At 43.2% G+C, this 16,140-nt stretch overlaps 1 protein-coding gene across 12 annotated transcripts in view; it reads left to right on the forward strand.

Moving 5' to 3' along the window:
• Positions 1 to 16,140, forward strand: part of b3gat1a (beta-1,3-glucuronyltransferase 1 (glucuronosyltransferase P) a) — a 156,522-nt gene that overhangs the window by 73,608 nt on the left and 66,774 nt on the right. The window contains exon 1 of one of the 12 annotated variants that reach the window (XM_061827058.1): positions 3,044 to 3,180. The exons of 10 other annotated variants lie outside the window; for them this stretch is intronic. The gene's annotated coding sequence lies outside the window, so the exon portion shown is untranslated. Of the gene's footprint in view, positions 1 to 3,043; positions 3,181 to 16,140 lie in introns of those variants that run through there. One more of the 12 variants, XM_061827064.1, reaches the window with a different exon arrangement.

Below are 16,140 nucleotides of genomic sequence, written 5' to 3' on the forward strand. Positions count from 1 at the left end.
CTGCCAGACAGTGTCAGGATGATTTATTTTATTTATTTATTTAATTTTTTTTATTTATTTTGATGGTGCTTGCGTGGCATTGCAGGTGCGCTCGACACAAATGACCTCACAGGCTAAAGTGTCGCATCTGAGTCGCACAAACACACGCGTGTCACTTCTTCCCTCGGCGAATGCCAAGACGCTCTTCGAGTACGTCGTTCAAACGTGGACAGAAACAGGCCCGGCCTGTTTTATTCCCCTCCTGGATTTTCCGTGCATGTGGAAAATGTTATTCGACAAACGAGAAGCCAAACTAACACGTACTGCGTCCATTTACTGCGCTTGAAATTAACATGGATGGAAAAATTCAATTAAGATGGGCTGGAATATTTTCACATTCATATGAAGGAATAATATGCTAGCGTGTCTTGATTGTGTCCTACTGTTGATTACATCAAGATAAACTATGAAATAATAACTTCAAACAAATGTTGGGACTGTGTACTCGTCGTGATTGTGTGTCCGTCATTTGCGTGATCGCGTTATCTGGACTCGGGACTCACCTTGTGTCAGCATTCGTGTCCCGGTTAACGTAAGCCCAGTGATTCTCAAAGTGCGGTACATGAAAGAATCTCTGAACAAAATACAAGTAAAATGCAGAATATTTAAAAAAAAAAAAAAAAAAAGGAACGTAAAGTAGACACGGTGGAGCAGCTGTGCAGTGTTGGCTTCACAGTTCTGTGGTCCAGGGTTCGATCCAGGCCCTGCCTGTGTTGAGTTTCCATGTTCCCCCCGTGCCTTCGTGGGTTTCCTCCGGGCACTCCAGTTTCCTTATACATCCCAAAAATCTGGAACATTAATTGGACAGTCTAAATTGCCCCTAGGTGTGATTGCGAGTGCGGCTGTTTGTCTTGATGTGCCCTGCGATTGGCTGGCAACCAGTTCAGGGTGTACCCCGCCTCCTGCCCGTTGACAGCTGGGATAGGCCCCAGCACTCCCCGCGACCCTTGTGAGGACAAGCAGCTAAGAAAATGGATGGATGAATGGAATGAAAGTAAATCAACCATATTACAATTAAGATTGTAGCTATGTTCAAACTTATTTTAATCTGTTCCAGTTTACTTTTCAATTACATTTAAAGTAGAGTTCAAATGTATTTAACTTTCCAGTACAGTACAATATATTTGCATTGAATCTCGTGGGGGGTTTTTTAATATTGGAGAATTTTTTTCCCATCCATCCATTTTCTTTTGCCGCTTATCCTCACGAAGGTCGCGGGGAGTGCTGGAGCCTATTCCAGCTGTCAATAGGCAGCGGAGGCAGGGAACACCATAAACTGGTTGCCAGCCAATCACAGGGCACATCGAGACAAACAGCCAACTCACAATCACACCTAGGGGCAATTTAGAGTCTCCAATGAATGCATATTTTAGGGATGTGGGAGGAAACCGGAGTGCCCGGAGAAAACCCACGGGATCGAACCCGGGCGCTCAGAACTGTGAGGCCAACGCTTTACCAGCTGACCCACCGTGCCACCTGAGCATTTTTTAACTTTATTTTGTGTGTACTTAATTTTAATGTAATCATTGCAATCAGTGATGAACTGATTTCATCTGAAATGTTCCCGCTTTTAAGCTCTGCGTCGATGTTGAAATTCAGGATAATATTACATTGGATTATAATCATATCAAATATACTTCTTTCGATGAGTAATCATTACATATTATTATATTCATTTCTGTTTTACAACCGTGAGGGGAGCCCAAAAGCAAAACAAACATTGTTAAGTGCATGACTTTTAAGCAATTTTTTTTTTCTGACCACATAAATGAGGGCTCACTAGATAATCATTGAGTAGGCGTAAGAGAACAATAAGAGCAGAAGATAAGCAATAACCACAGGAAATGTATCATCGGACCTCAGTGTGTCCAAACCGCAATACTATGAGCAGAGGTGAGTTATAACACCCTACATTTACGCCATTACATTTATGTGAAGAAGAATCCATAATCTTACTCCTTAGGAATGATTCGAGACGCCGTTTCGTCGTTTTTATACATTCATTCTTCCCACTGCTCTTAAAAAAAAAAAAAAAAAAATGGATAGCGCATACGCATCATGTATGTTGATTGGTTGAAGCCTGTTGGTCGCCATTTTGGTACTCCCAAAACGTGTGGAGGACGTGGTTTACAGGTTGGATTATGGCGGGGTTTTTTCCTCAAAATTTGGCATGTAGAATAAAGACTGGTCGTGTGAGCGTGACATTTTTTTCAGTTCTGGTAAAGAAAGACATGTAACACCGCGACTACCAAGAAACCTTGCATATTACCAAGAGCCCGATTTCCATGACGTTGACTTTTCCCAAAATACGCTGTGAAGCACGGTCATCATAACAGCATTTTTTGTCATAAAAACATTAAATTTTAGGTCAATCAGCTAGATATATTTGTGGAAATAAGGACTCACAATAGGAAAATACATGCTAAACACATTGTTCACTTGTAGTCTCTGCGACGTCTTATTTCAGACGGAAAATTTAAACTTGTTTCCTCGCATTTGAAAATCAAATTCAACTTGGAGAGTTCTGTGTGCTGAAATTCATCAAAAAAAATTCACAGAAAATGTGTTTTCTTGCTTATCCACTGATGAAGTTTTGGAAAATATTTGCATCGCTTTTTTGCAAAAAACCGCCGGCCAATAAAGGTGAAGCAGAGAGTGAACAGTGAATAACAACAACCGTAAACAAAACTTTCTTCAAGTGAATTAAGCTCATCAGAAAATTGAAAAAAAAAACCTTTACAACCAAACTTTAACTGTGTCAAAGTAAATCTTTCTAACTTACCTGTGGAGTGTTTCTCACAGTCACGAAATTGGCAATTAACGTACAGGTCTGCATGGTTGTTTTGGGAGTATCAAGATGGCGGATGGCGACTTCATCAGCGATCCTTCCGCGTTCATCTTCTTTGCTGGCCAATCAAAACGACTCGTTTTTCACCAATCAGCCGACAGAAGACATTCTACATGACCGCGCACATGGCCTCCGCGAGCCAATCAAATTGACTAATTTGGGAGGTCACTCCAGCCACGCGACTGTTTATTTGACTAACTACACAAAACGACTTGATCATGCAACTTTTTCAATGTGACTGCTCACACTTGGATATTTCAGCACACATATGCACCTTGAGAAAACGCCTTATGGTAAGTTGCAGAGATATATTTTTTAATTGTTGTTTTGGGAGTGGCTTGTGGCAAAATTAGCACGATCCCTGCGGTGTCGCACGCGCACACGCAATCATAAAGTGTTCAGCAAATGTGAAATCATTAAAGCGAATCAAGCAAATCGTGCTTCTGTTGGGCCCAATCAATTGATGTGTTGTTGCTTTTTGGACAATTAAACATTGAAATGGTGGCAGGTGTGTGTCGAATCCTGTGTTATTATTATTTTATATTTTATTTTATGTCCACACTCTGATTAAAACACACAAAAAAGTTACAAGTTACTCTTGAGTTGTTTTTTTTTAATTTATTGAATACTTTCTTACTCTTACGGGACTAAATATTTGAATGGCTATATTTTATTTTTACTTAAGTCATATTATCCGGAAGTAGCAGTACTTTTTTCTTAAGAACAATATTTTGCATCTGCGTATAGAATACAATTCAGAACACAATGTCAAATTTCCAATTGGATTCATACATGATTGTTGAGTGCACTGGTTAGTGACTGTCCACAATAATTAATAATATGGTGGTTCCAGTGACACCGTGAGGTATTAATTTAATTCAATGTTTATGATGGTGGGGCAGCTGGTAAAGCGTTGGCCTCACAGCTCTGAGGACCTGGGTTCAAATCCCGGTCCCGGCTGTGTGGAGTTTGCGTGTTCTCCCCCGTGCCTACGTGGGTTTTCTGCAGGCACTCCGGTTTCCTCCCACATCCCCAAAATATGCATTCATTGGAGACTCTAAATTGTCCTGAGGTGTGATTTTGAACGCGGCTGTTGTCTGTCTCCATGTGCCCTGCGATTGGCTGGCGACCAGTTCAAGGTGTACTCCGCCTCCTGCCCGGTGACAGCCGGTTAATGCTCCTGCGCTCCCTCGACCCTTGTGAGGATAAGGGGCTCAGAGGATGGATGGATGGATGGATGGATGGATGGCTGATGTTTTCATCTGGCCGCGCAACTGGTTAAAGTGTTGGTCTCACAGTTCTGAGGACCAGGGTCCAGAAAGTGGTCCAGAAAATAGATGGATGGCTGTTTTGTTGTGCAATTTTTAAACAAATCATTAGACAGGAAACTGCACAAATGCACGACACTATGATTGCTGTTAACAATCTTTTGCTGTTCAAGGAATTCAATCATTTTTAAAATGCACTAAAAAACATTGAGTCGGTCAAATTCAGAAATAATTATCTTCTTTGTCCAATTCTTAAAGATGATCTCATTCGCTTGTGCAGCCGTCTGGTAAACATACAGTAACGGTTTATATTTTCTTTGTGGGGCAGGACAGATTCTTGTAAAGCACGGAGTTGCAAAGACAAAAGTGATGGTTTCAATCCGTGCAATGCATTGTGGGTATTTTTTTAGCATTCGCGCTCATCATCATCTGTGCGATGTGATAGTGCGTGTGAAGTGCTGCGCGGGGATCAAAGTGGCTCTGTAAATTTGGATAATACATTATTTGCTGCTCAGCCTGAAACGCACGTGTGCACGCGTGCGCGTGCGTGTGCGTCTATTTGTGTACATCTGCTTTAACATCTTTTATCTCTGGTCGTGATATGACTCACTGGGAACGGCCGTGTCGTCTCAATCAAGCCTGTTGGTGATCAAGTATATTGTTTGTTCCATTTTATAGGCTTAGGGACTGGATATTAGTTTCGGAAGACAGTCGGAAACACCACTGAGAAACATTGAACGTCTCATTATTACTCCCGCTCGAGCTGAAGTTCAGTCATTAAGAAGTTATTCGTCGCAATGACGTGCCCCTGGCTGCGTTGTGTACACACAAGTTTTGTACTTACGCCAAACGTCTCACGGATGTTGAGACTGGTGGGGTGGGGTCATCTTAATGAACGCCAAGAGGCTCGGCTCGTCGACGTTCAGCCGAGCGTGTGGCCCGACTGCTGAAGATAACTGTAGACCGCGCGATGTTCCAACGCCGAGTTGCACGCTAATTCGCGCCGGGTTGCAGTCGTGAGACAAATGCCCTTGTGTCATTGATTACACACTACAAGCTAATGAGATAAACGGAGGTCTGAACTGATTCAGTAGAGGAGGAATCATGCTCGAGGGGTACATGTAGAGTGTGCCTGCAAGGACAAACTTCCATACGGGCAGATGATGTTGTGATGTGCGGTGAAAGCAGGGACCAGGTGGAGGAACAGTTAGAAAGATGGAGGCATGCACTGGAAAGGAGAGGAAGGGAGATTAGCTGGAGTAAAACAGAATATATGTGCATGAATGAGAGGAGTGGAGAAGAGATAGCGAGGGTGGACGACTTCAAATATTTAGGGTCAACAATCCAGAGCAATGGAGAGTGTGGTCAGGAAGTGAAGAAACGGGTCCAAGCGGGGTGGAACAGTTGGGGGAAGGTGTCTGGTGTTCTGTGTGACAGAAGAGTCTCGGCTAGGATGAAGGGCAAAGTTTATAAAACAGTGGTGAGGCCGGCCATGATGTACGGATTAGAGATGGTGGCACTGAAGAGCCAACAGGAACAAGGACTGGAGGTGGCAGAAATGAAGATACTGAAGTTCTCGCTTGGTGTGAACAGGTTGGATAGGATTACAAATAAACTCATTAGAGGGACAGCCAAAGTTGGATGTTTTGGAGACGAGGTTAGAGAGAGGAGACTTCCATGGTTTGGACAAGTTCAGAGGCGAGAGAGTGAGTATATTGGTAGAAGGGTGCTGAGGATGGAGCTGCCAGGCAAAAGAGCCAGAGGAAGACCAAAGAGAAGGTTGATGGATGTGGTGAGGGAGGACATGAGGACAGTGAGTATTTATAGAGAAGGATGCACGAGATGGGCTTTGATGGAAAGAGATGACACGCTTAACGGGACAAGCCGAAAGGAAAAGAAGAAGAAGAGGGCAAGAGAGAGAGCACAAGCTGCACTTTTGGCCAAGGATAGCAGCATCTCTCCCTCCAGTTCTCGATACCAACTGCTTAGCAATTACTGTGTAAGCCACGTCTCGCAATCAAGTCAAGCTTTATTGAAGCCTCCTGGAATAATTTGCTCAATGAAAGCACTTGCATTGATGACACCGGCCCATTATGCTGGAGTCCTCGACACATTGACAGAAGCATTTTGTCGCAGTATCGCTCAGATGTACTAAAATCTTGGTCTCATTCGATATCCTTGATATCCATCAAAAAGCTCGTGCACTTGGATGCGCTTCGTCCTCACAAGCAAGACGATTCTGCAAACTAGTAGAATGGCTCGGATGCACTAGTAGGGCGACTTTGTCTTTCTGTAACTTTTTTTTTTTCCACTATTGTGTGACATTTCTGCACAGTACTAGGACATTTACATGTTACTAGTTCAGTAGTTTACATTTGCAGGCAACTACTGAAACGCTATGTTTACTCGTAGAATTTTAGAATTGGAGTTTGGAATGTCGTCAGTCCTGATACTGCCAAATTCGTCCTACAGTAGTGGGCGATAGTAATAATAATCATTCTCCTTGTTCCCTGAGCACCCTTATATTAATACCCGGACCTTAAGACGTCAAGGATATGAAATATATGCTCAAAAAGGCTTTCAGTTCTCAAAGAACTTGGTTGTTGGTTCAAGCCGAACTACTGGCTTTAGGATAGCAATAGGATATACAGATGCCGTCAACTGTTAAAACTTAACAACTAAAAGGAAACGTTTAATTGTGTTTATCTCCACTGGTTTCCAGAACCGCCCCTGAAAATATGGTTGACAATAGCGCCCCAATCAGTTTGTACAGTAGACAAATAAAATCTCACAAATCAAGACGGGAAGTAATTTGTTGTAAAGGTGTTTCAATGGATGGGTCAGAATTGGGTAATTAATCAGATATGAATCCACCATGAAAAGAATTAATTACGTTGATTTCAGTATCAAATACAACATGCTTTGTTGACATTCAGCATTTTGGCAAATTGTGTTTTCATTGCAACCTGACGCAGTGGTGGTTCGAGCAGGAGACGAGGGGGCCAGTGCCCCCCTGACTCTGTGGGTGGTTCCCCTTGATCCTCTCAATACGTTTGGTTCAAGTCAGCACGAAAACTGAAAAATATAGTGTCCGATTTCCAAATGTTCAATCAGAACGTGGATCCAATGACAAAACCATAGGATGGATGATTCATGACCCCGTCAGAAAGTGTGTACAGCGTTAAGGATGAAATGTAGCATGGTTTGTTAATCATGAAAGAATGAGGTAATAAATGTTTACAAAATTCCATCACCAATTAAGAATTGCATATTCCTCTATTCATGACAATCAAGGTTATTTCTTGTCGTTGTTGTTTTCACGGCATTGTTTAGACAGAGATGTTCTTCTTCTGAGATTCTCCTTTTTATTACGTTCCATTTTAATGGATTTAATGGAAGTGTGTATGTAGTCCGGTGTGGCGGAGAAATATGATAGAATGAGGGCAGCAGAACAGCAGTAAGATGTGCCGTTGGTGTGTCAGAAGAATTTAAGGTGGAGGTGGGACTGCATCAGGGATCCGCTCTGAGCCCCTTCCTGTTTGCGGTAGGAGACTTCGATGGTTTGGACATGTCCAGAGGTGAGAGAGAGAGTGAGCATATTGGTGGAAGGGTGCTGAGGATGGAGCTGCCAGGCAAAAGAGCGAGAGGAGACCTTGATGGATGTCGTGAGGGAGGACGTGAGGACTGTGGGCGTTCGAGACGAAGATGCACGAGATACATGACAGACTCATGACTGACTCAATGGAGTGCCTGCTCACCCATCAAAGTGTGAATTTACACAACCAAATAACCTGCTTAACCTACCAATTTGTGAAAATGTTGACTTGGAACCATTCCATTGTCCCGCCCGAACTGTTATGCAACTGTGGGTTTTATTTGTATAATACCTGACTGACTTGCTCTCCTTTGTGCTTGCTTCTTCAACACAGCAAGACTCAGGTGGTGGTCCAAGTATTTTTCTCCTTCTTTACGTAGCGTTTCAGTTATTTATTTATAGTTACCGCCACTAGTCCTGAGGATGACTGACCCACAGTGTTTGTTCTATTCATCCTGTCATTTCTTGTACCACGTATCCCTACCCCGTCTGATTTTGAGGTGGAATACACCCTGGATACATTTACACCTCGTAAAAATGTTAATGTAGACCCTCCGTTGAACTGAACTTGACTCAATTGTATTTCTTAGTGGTGTAACAATTCATTCAGTATATTGATGTATCGGTTTAGATTCCGACAATCAAATCGGATCAATTTGTGCTCGGGAATTTAACCTTGAGACTTAAATATATTGGGTTCAATTAGTTTAAAATATTAATCAATCAATTGTTTTGATGCTAGGAAATAATGCGCTGGATGTAAGCACGACAAGCTTTATTTGAAGTGCTCGTAGTGGTTGGATGAGACGCAATAGTACAGGTGTGTGTGTTTCTTTCGGCTTGTCCCGTTAGTCAGATGAACGCTCAGATTTGTTTGGCACAGTTTTTACGCCGGATGCCCTTCCTGACGCAAAACCTCTCGGGGACCCCTGGTTGTCATGGTCCTGCCGGTCCCAGCAATGGCGATGCAAGTCTCCTACACACCTGCATTGATTTAGGAGGCGCACACCTGCGCCTTATCTGATATAATGAACCCCAGTACTTGTAGGACCCAGCGGACGGTCTGGCTTTGCCAGATCATTGCCATTGATGCCATTGATGATCCTCTACTCTGATCTCGACTCCCGGTGTACCGACCCCTGCCTGTCTCCTGACCTACCCCGTAAGCGTGACGTCATTATCACTGCTGCTCTCGTGGACTGCCTACCCGGTTACCGATTCTAGACTGAATAAAGATATTTCACGAACTGCATCCACGTTTCCCGAGTCATGCATTTGGGTCCGAGTCCGCGTTCCGGTTATGACACTGGTTTACCAAACCAATGCTCTAACCACTGAGCTATGGGGCCTCATAGACACAATACTAGAGAGGTGCCCAAACTTTTTTGCCCCAAGATCTGCTTTTCAAGCAGCCAACCTCCCGCATTCTACATTTTTTTTTTTTTTGGGGGGGGGGGGGGGTCACAACCATCTCTCCGGTTTGAGAGCGCAGAAAAATACCAGCGAGCTAAAATTCTGGGCCGCCGACACAGCTCAGCGCCAACGTATGTTGTTGTACCGTGCATCATCTCTTGAGCCTGTCTCGGACAACACAGAGAGAGTAGCTGCTTAGCTTCAAGTACCAAATATTCATCAGAATGGGGTGCTATCAAAGTTTAAAATGATGAAAAGCAAGCAGGCAAAAGACACTACAATAAGGGCTCAAGTGACGTGCTCTGTTGAACACCAAGGGACGAGTTGGTCTGTTTTTCGCTGGTTTTAAAAATGGAAAGTGACGGGGGCTTGTTTAATGTGCACAAGGAGGCCATTCCATTGTGATAAATGCTTGGCATTATTAACATTATTATTGATTTTCCTTTACATTTACACATGAACAACACCCATCTGTATAACATCCACCATAACAGTGTGCTGAACATGTGGCAGTTAGTGATTTAAAAAAAACAAAAAAAACAAATGACCTATTTCAAATATCTACAGTATATGATTGGTCTCATTAGGAAACAAAATGAATTAAATCACATAACGGTTGATAAGCGTCAGAGATTGTGTTCACGTTTGAGGTTTTTATTTTTAGCGGCGAGGTTAGAAAATAAATCATAACGAGACAGATATTGATGCTTTCGTCATTTGAAATTGATGGGATAGCCCGCAGCGATAGATAATGGATTTTTTTGGGGGGGAAAATGCAGAAGTCAAAGGCAAAATGGTTAAAAAAAAAAAAAAAAAAGGGGGGGGGTTTATTACAGGATGTCAAAAAGGAAGGTGGGGGTTTCGTAATGGGCTAAAAATCAATACAGGTCCGACCACGCCGCAGTGCAAATGAAAAGCACGCATGCCACGATAATAGATATGGATTTCAGGTTGTGCGGCTCCCGATGAATTGCCATGCAGCGCTTCAATCGCAAACTGCAAAACGTACCAGATGAGCGCATTTCTGACTTCATCAGCGACATAAATGTGACGTTCTCACTAACGATTGTTTGAGAAAATTGGTGGAGGGGAAAAAAGGGCGAGGTTTTTGGATCGATTTGTAGTCATTTAGGTAATCGTTACCGTGGTTATTTGTGTCGCATACTTGACTTGCACAGTCAGGTTAGATTCTCCCATTTTATTCTCTCAATCAATCACAGCCGCAAGGGGGCACTCGAGCAGAAAAGGTAAGAGTGAGACCAGTGGAATACATGTCCGGAGGAAGTGACTTTTACCGGTATGTTTTTTTTTTTTTTTTGCTGCGATAGTGTTCGTGCTGTGTCTCCGTGATTTTTACTGGTAGTTTTTTTTTTTTTTAACCGGCCCCGTTAGCGCCACGCTAGCATGTTGCTGCTGTGCTACTGCCGTGTTATTTTGTTTTGTTTTTTAACTGGCCCTGTTAGTGCTGTGCTACCGTGTTGCTATTGTGTAGCTGCCACAGCTGTTGTTTTTATTTTTTACCAGTATCTTGTTTTTTTTTTTTTTTTTTTTAACAGCCCTGTTCGTGCTACAGTGTTGATACTATGTTAAGCTAACGTATTAAAACATTGAAAACTCTTTCTGTGTACCGTCTTTCTTTGTAAATATCTCGTGGGCACTTGCGGCTTTTACGCCGGTGCGGCCTATGTAAGTACCAAATGGTATTTCCTTTCCAAATGTACTGGGTGAGGCTTATAATCAGGTGCGCTCTGTAGGTCGGAAATTACAGTACTTGGTTTGCAATAACCCACCTAAGTGTTTGGCACACCATCAACATTTTCATATAATAAAAATAAAAAAGAGGATTTTTGTTTGGCTTATCAAACAAATGCAGACATGTTCTTCCAGACCACAAGATGCTTCATATTCCTCACATTTGCGACATCTGCCTGAAGGTGTTGTCCTTTGATTCAACGCACAGCTGTTGCAGAGCCCCCCCTTCACGACTGTGCCACCGGTTGGAAGCCATTTGTTAACATGCAGGTGCTTTCTCACCTTGTCAGAGGCAAACCCGACACCGAATAGCTCAAGAGGTCAAACCGTCGCTGTGAATTGAAGTGGGCAAAAAAAGAGGGGAGGACGTTGGTTGGTTGGCATCGTGGAGTGGCCGGTTGGGCGGGGGGCAGTAAGATCCAGAAACTCCCCGTAATAGCAAAGCTTATGTGGAGATGAACTTACGCCAGGATGTGAGAGGTGAATTCAATGTCACGCAACTTAGATGGACAGGGCTGATTCCGCTGCCTCCCTGAGGACGAGATGCTTTCGGATCCCACTTGAGGTGAACCGCACAGCTAATAAGATGCATGAAATCCCTAATAAAGCGTGAGGAGTTCGGAAGTGAGTGGCATTCGTGCTAATCCTCTGCTCAAAATGTACAAAATAGGAAAAAACATTTTCAAAGGCTTTTTAATAGCTCGATGCAATGCATTCTATAGCATATCTCATGCAATATCAAATGATATTGCATGAGAGAAAGATGTGACGACCTCGAGTTTATTCCTGTGTGACAGTTTGTACGTTTGTGCTTCTTTTGTTAGCCAAGACCGGCAATTACATTAAAAGAAGACAGAACCTCCCAGATCTAATTTAATCACGTTAATTTTGAAGTTGATAGAATTAATCCATTCTATCATTTGTTTTTTGTTTTTTTTTTTTGTTTTTTTACAAACTGCACTCATTTTAAATTAACATTTGTAGATGACATTACAAAAATACATTAACTCAGTCTTAACTTTGAAGGTGAATGATGAAAGTGGGTGGAACGGTGGATCAGTTGGAAAGCGTTCCCCTCACAGTTCTGAGGTCGCGGGTTCGATCCCGGACCCGCCTGTGCGGAGTTTGCATGTTCTCCCCCTGCCTGCATGGGTTTTCTCTGGCACTTCGGTTTTCCTCCAACATCCCAAAAACATGCAACATTAACTGGACACTCTAAATTACCCGGAGGTGTGATTGTGAGTGCGGCTGTTGTCTCTCACCATGTGCCCTGCGATTGGCTGGCAACCAGTTCAGGGTGCCTGATGACAGCTGGGATGAGCTCCAGCACTCCCGGTAGCGGCTAAGAAAATGGATGGATGGATGGATGGATGGATGGATGGATGGATGATGGTGACTCCAAGTAAAACACACCAAAACACTCATAACTTCATGCATGGTGAAGCTAACTTGTAAACCCAATACTGTATCAGGGGCCTTTTATGAAGTTTGACTGTTGAGTTTGCTTTACAAATCAAGTGTCACATGTTCATGAACGAAATGTAAACGTTCTTGTATAATGGAATCTGTGTGCTTTCCATAGTATTTTCTATATTTCCCTCTAAAATCTCTGACTGTGATGATCACAGCTTCCAAAGGATATTCAATGCTATTATTGACCGTCTACAAACAAAATGCTTTCCCTACTCATGCTTGTGCTCTTGACAAAAAAGTGGAAGAATTGAGCCTCTGGAGTATTTGTTTACTTTAATTGTTGTTCACTGCCACAAAAAAATACCACAGTGTCTCCGCAGAGAGAGAGAGAGAGAGAGAGAGAGAGAGAGCGAGAGACCACAATTAAATGGTTTCAAACCTTAGACTCAGCTGTAATAATTTTTTTATTCAGAAAATAAGAAAAATAGAATCCGCCTATCCACTCTTCAGAAAAGCAAACAGGAGTGAGGCCTACTGTAAATGCTCCCAGGTTTAAACACTATTATTTAGCCAACCAATTCTAATATCTTATCAAACGGTTGCATCGCAACGAGTATAAATCTTGGCAAGATTTACAACTATTGGACTGCAACAGCATAAACCGCCAAAACTTATTTCCACTAGTTTTAAACATCAGAAATGTTTTAAGAATCCAATAATCACATCCACCTTGACAGCTTGGTGGCAACGTCTGGAATCTACAGGATCTCAATTAGCTGCAGGTATGTGCTCCCCAATATGACGGAATCCAGATTTTGAAGTTAATAATAATTAATTAAAAAAAATTTTTTTTTTTTTGCTTTTTTTTTATATCTTTTTTTTTTTTTTTGTCTTGAGGGACTGCGATGAAAAATATTTGTTCCATAGCCTACACAACTACCATGCACTCCCGTCTCTTACTTATGACACTTTTATACTTAGTCCATTTTAGAAAGTCACCCGATGGTCTATATGGACGGCCATGCGTCCCTGAGAAAGCCCGATCTCGTCAGATCTCGGAAGCTCGGATGAAAATGCAGAGGAGTTGCGTCAGGAAGGGCATCAGGCTTAAAACTGTGCCAAACAAATGTACGGTCATCTGAGATGACACGTTCTGGCGACCCCTAACGGGACAAGCCGCAAGGAATAAGAAGAAGAAGAAGAAGAATTAAATAATTTTAGCTGCAAGCTTTGGGGTCCACTTGGGTCACCACCCAGTGACCAGTTGTTGGGTCCACAGGGTTGCTCTGGTCCCAGTTCCATCCTCGATTGACTGGGTGAGGTCCTTCTTCCATCTCGATGTGTCCTCGGATTGACTAGCAAGCGTATTGCGCTAAACCACCACATGAATAGCAGCATTAGCTCTGATGCTAATCCTGCAGCACTCCCAAAAAGGCCACAACTGTTGTAGACTACTAGACAAAACTGGAGAACGGCGCAATCCACCTTAGGACACTCCATCGTGACATAAAACAATTTCTAAACTGTTACCTTATTCACAAATGTTTACAAAGTCTTGCTTTTAACTGCCAGACACAGTATGTCCCCGGGAACCTGCTTGCAAATTTGCACTCCATCCACGCAACAGTTGTGAGACTTGAGTGGCGTTACATGTACAGAAGCTGATGGATGACCGAGCATGAAGCGATGCTCCACGCGGCATTCATCCGGGCCAGACAAGCTCTTCAGCCCTGCTGGCCCCACTGAGAAATGAGCCTCCAAAGCAGCCCGCTGAGGGCTGAAAACGGTCTCCTACAAGTTCCAGCTTGCGCTTAAAAGGACAGAAACCTCTTGAACGTGACCGTAGGTGCCCAAATGGAGACTTATGCAAGCCAAAGTCCATAAAACACCATTGAACTTTTTGTCTCCAGCAACGGATTGCGTGATAAATGTCTCTTTGTGCTTTAGAGCGGGTTCAATAACGACCCAAAATTGCCACTTAAAGGTGTGCCCTGGAACTTGGATGGATGCGGCACAGGCAGCCCGCAGCCACGTAAATCTTTTTTTTTTTTTTTTGCCTCGCATTTGGAACAGTGAGGGAGAAGAGGCAGCTGGCTGGAAAGGGAAGGCTTTGTTGGAAGCGGGATGAAACGGGAGGAGGACGAGAGAACCGACGTGCTAAACGGAATGGAGCGATAAAGAAAAGAGAGAATGCAGATGCCTTACAAAACCCGGCGCAAGCGCCGTGAATGATGATTACCTTTCCAAATGTGATATTGTGTGGGAGCTTATTTTAAAGCCGCCCTCCAAAATCATCTCTTTATAAAGTCCACAATGATGTCGTCTCAAATGAAATAACCTTAAAAACACTTCGTTTTAGCCCCTTTTAGCACATACTAAACATCATTGCTTATTTAACTGCCAAGCAGTGAACAGCGGTTCGACTGAAATTAAACTCTCACCCATGCAGAAAGTTAGGTTGAATTTTATTAAAGAACGATGACTTCCAAGGACAAGCAAGACTGGTGTATTTTGTGGTGGTCAGTCAGAGAGACTGAGAGACTCTATATGTCAAACATCTGCACCGTAGCAGAATGAGGGAAAACATTTTCTACTTTGTATTCCATATTTTATTTAAAGGCACCTTGTCTGTGATTGATGAGGGGAGCGGTGTGTGTATTTATCACCATTACGGCTGGAGGCAGCGTGATGACTCTCATCAGTCATACTTTGAATTCAATCACATTTGACGTTTCAAAAATATGTACATTCAAAACGTGTGTTTAAATGACGCATTCAGAGGCCGTGGTATTTAAGTGCATGCAAAATGTGTGATGTTGTTCTCAGCTGACTTGAAAGTGCCACGGTCATGAAATGGATGATTTTTAGTGTGTTATTATGGGGGAAAAAAAAAAAAAGGCAGCCGACATGGACCCATCCGTTTTTTCACCACAAAACATGATTTTGACATATGGCTTTTAGTCACTCCGGCCATGAAAATCCTCTCGGGGGGATTTGTTTTCCAGATGAAGCAGGAAGTGACATTAGTAGCAGATCCCCACTCAAGAGGTCTCGTATGTTTCTACTAGTTTTACCTACTGGAAGTTAGCTCGTTGTTCCTTCGTGTTAGCCAAAATGCCGGCTCGCTGCATTGCAGGATATTGCTCGAAAACCTCGGGAGGATGGATTTACCCTTCATAAGTTTCCAAGAGACCCGGTTCGTCGTGAAAAATGGATTGCACGGGTGCAAAGGACGAGAGCTTTGTGGGTTCCAAATGACAGGTTGATGTATATCGAGCTACAAAAAAAAAAACACTAGTTGCGGGGGGGGACGTCATCCTTTCAGAATGTGACAAAAGCTCCCCGTCCGTAAGTCAGAGGTGTTAAACGTGTCGATGTGTCCGCCGATCACTCCTCGCGGACGAGCACGACTTCAGCTGGGCTGGCTCATACATACTGTCTGAGAGTCTTGTTAGTTAGAAGTGTTCTGTGTATCATCTAAATATGGCTCGAAACAATAGGGTAATATTGCCCCGGACACTACACTCGATTGTGAGATGTTCTCTTCTTTGAAAAGAGCTGCCGTGTCTCATAGTAGGTGGCCGAAGGAGCCGTCGCCAAAGCCGTGCCTCGCGGACGAGCATGGCTTCGGCCGGCTGGCTCATACATACTGTCTGGGAGTCTGTTGTTAGTTAGAAGTGATCCGCGTATCATCTAAACGAAACGATAGGGTAATATTGCCCCGGACACTTCACTCGATTGTGAGATGTTTCCGTGTCTGAGGCGGCGTGTCCCACATTCGGGGCCAAAGCGTGTTTTCAATGGCGAATGTC

This window comes from Syngnathoides biaculeatus, chromosome 8, assembly GCF_019802595.1.
Source record: "Syngnathoides biaculeatus isolate LvHL_M chromosome 8, ASM1980259v1, whole genome shotgun sequence".
Classification (NCBI taxonomy): domain Eukaryota; kingdom Metazoa; phylum Chordata; class Actinopteri; order Syngnathiformes; family Syngnathidae; genus Syngnathoides; species Syngnathoides biaculeatus.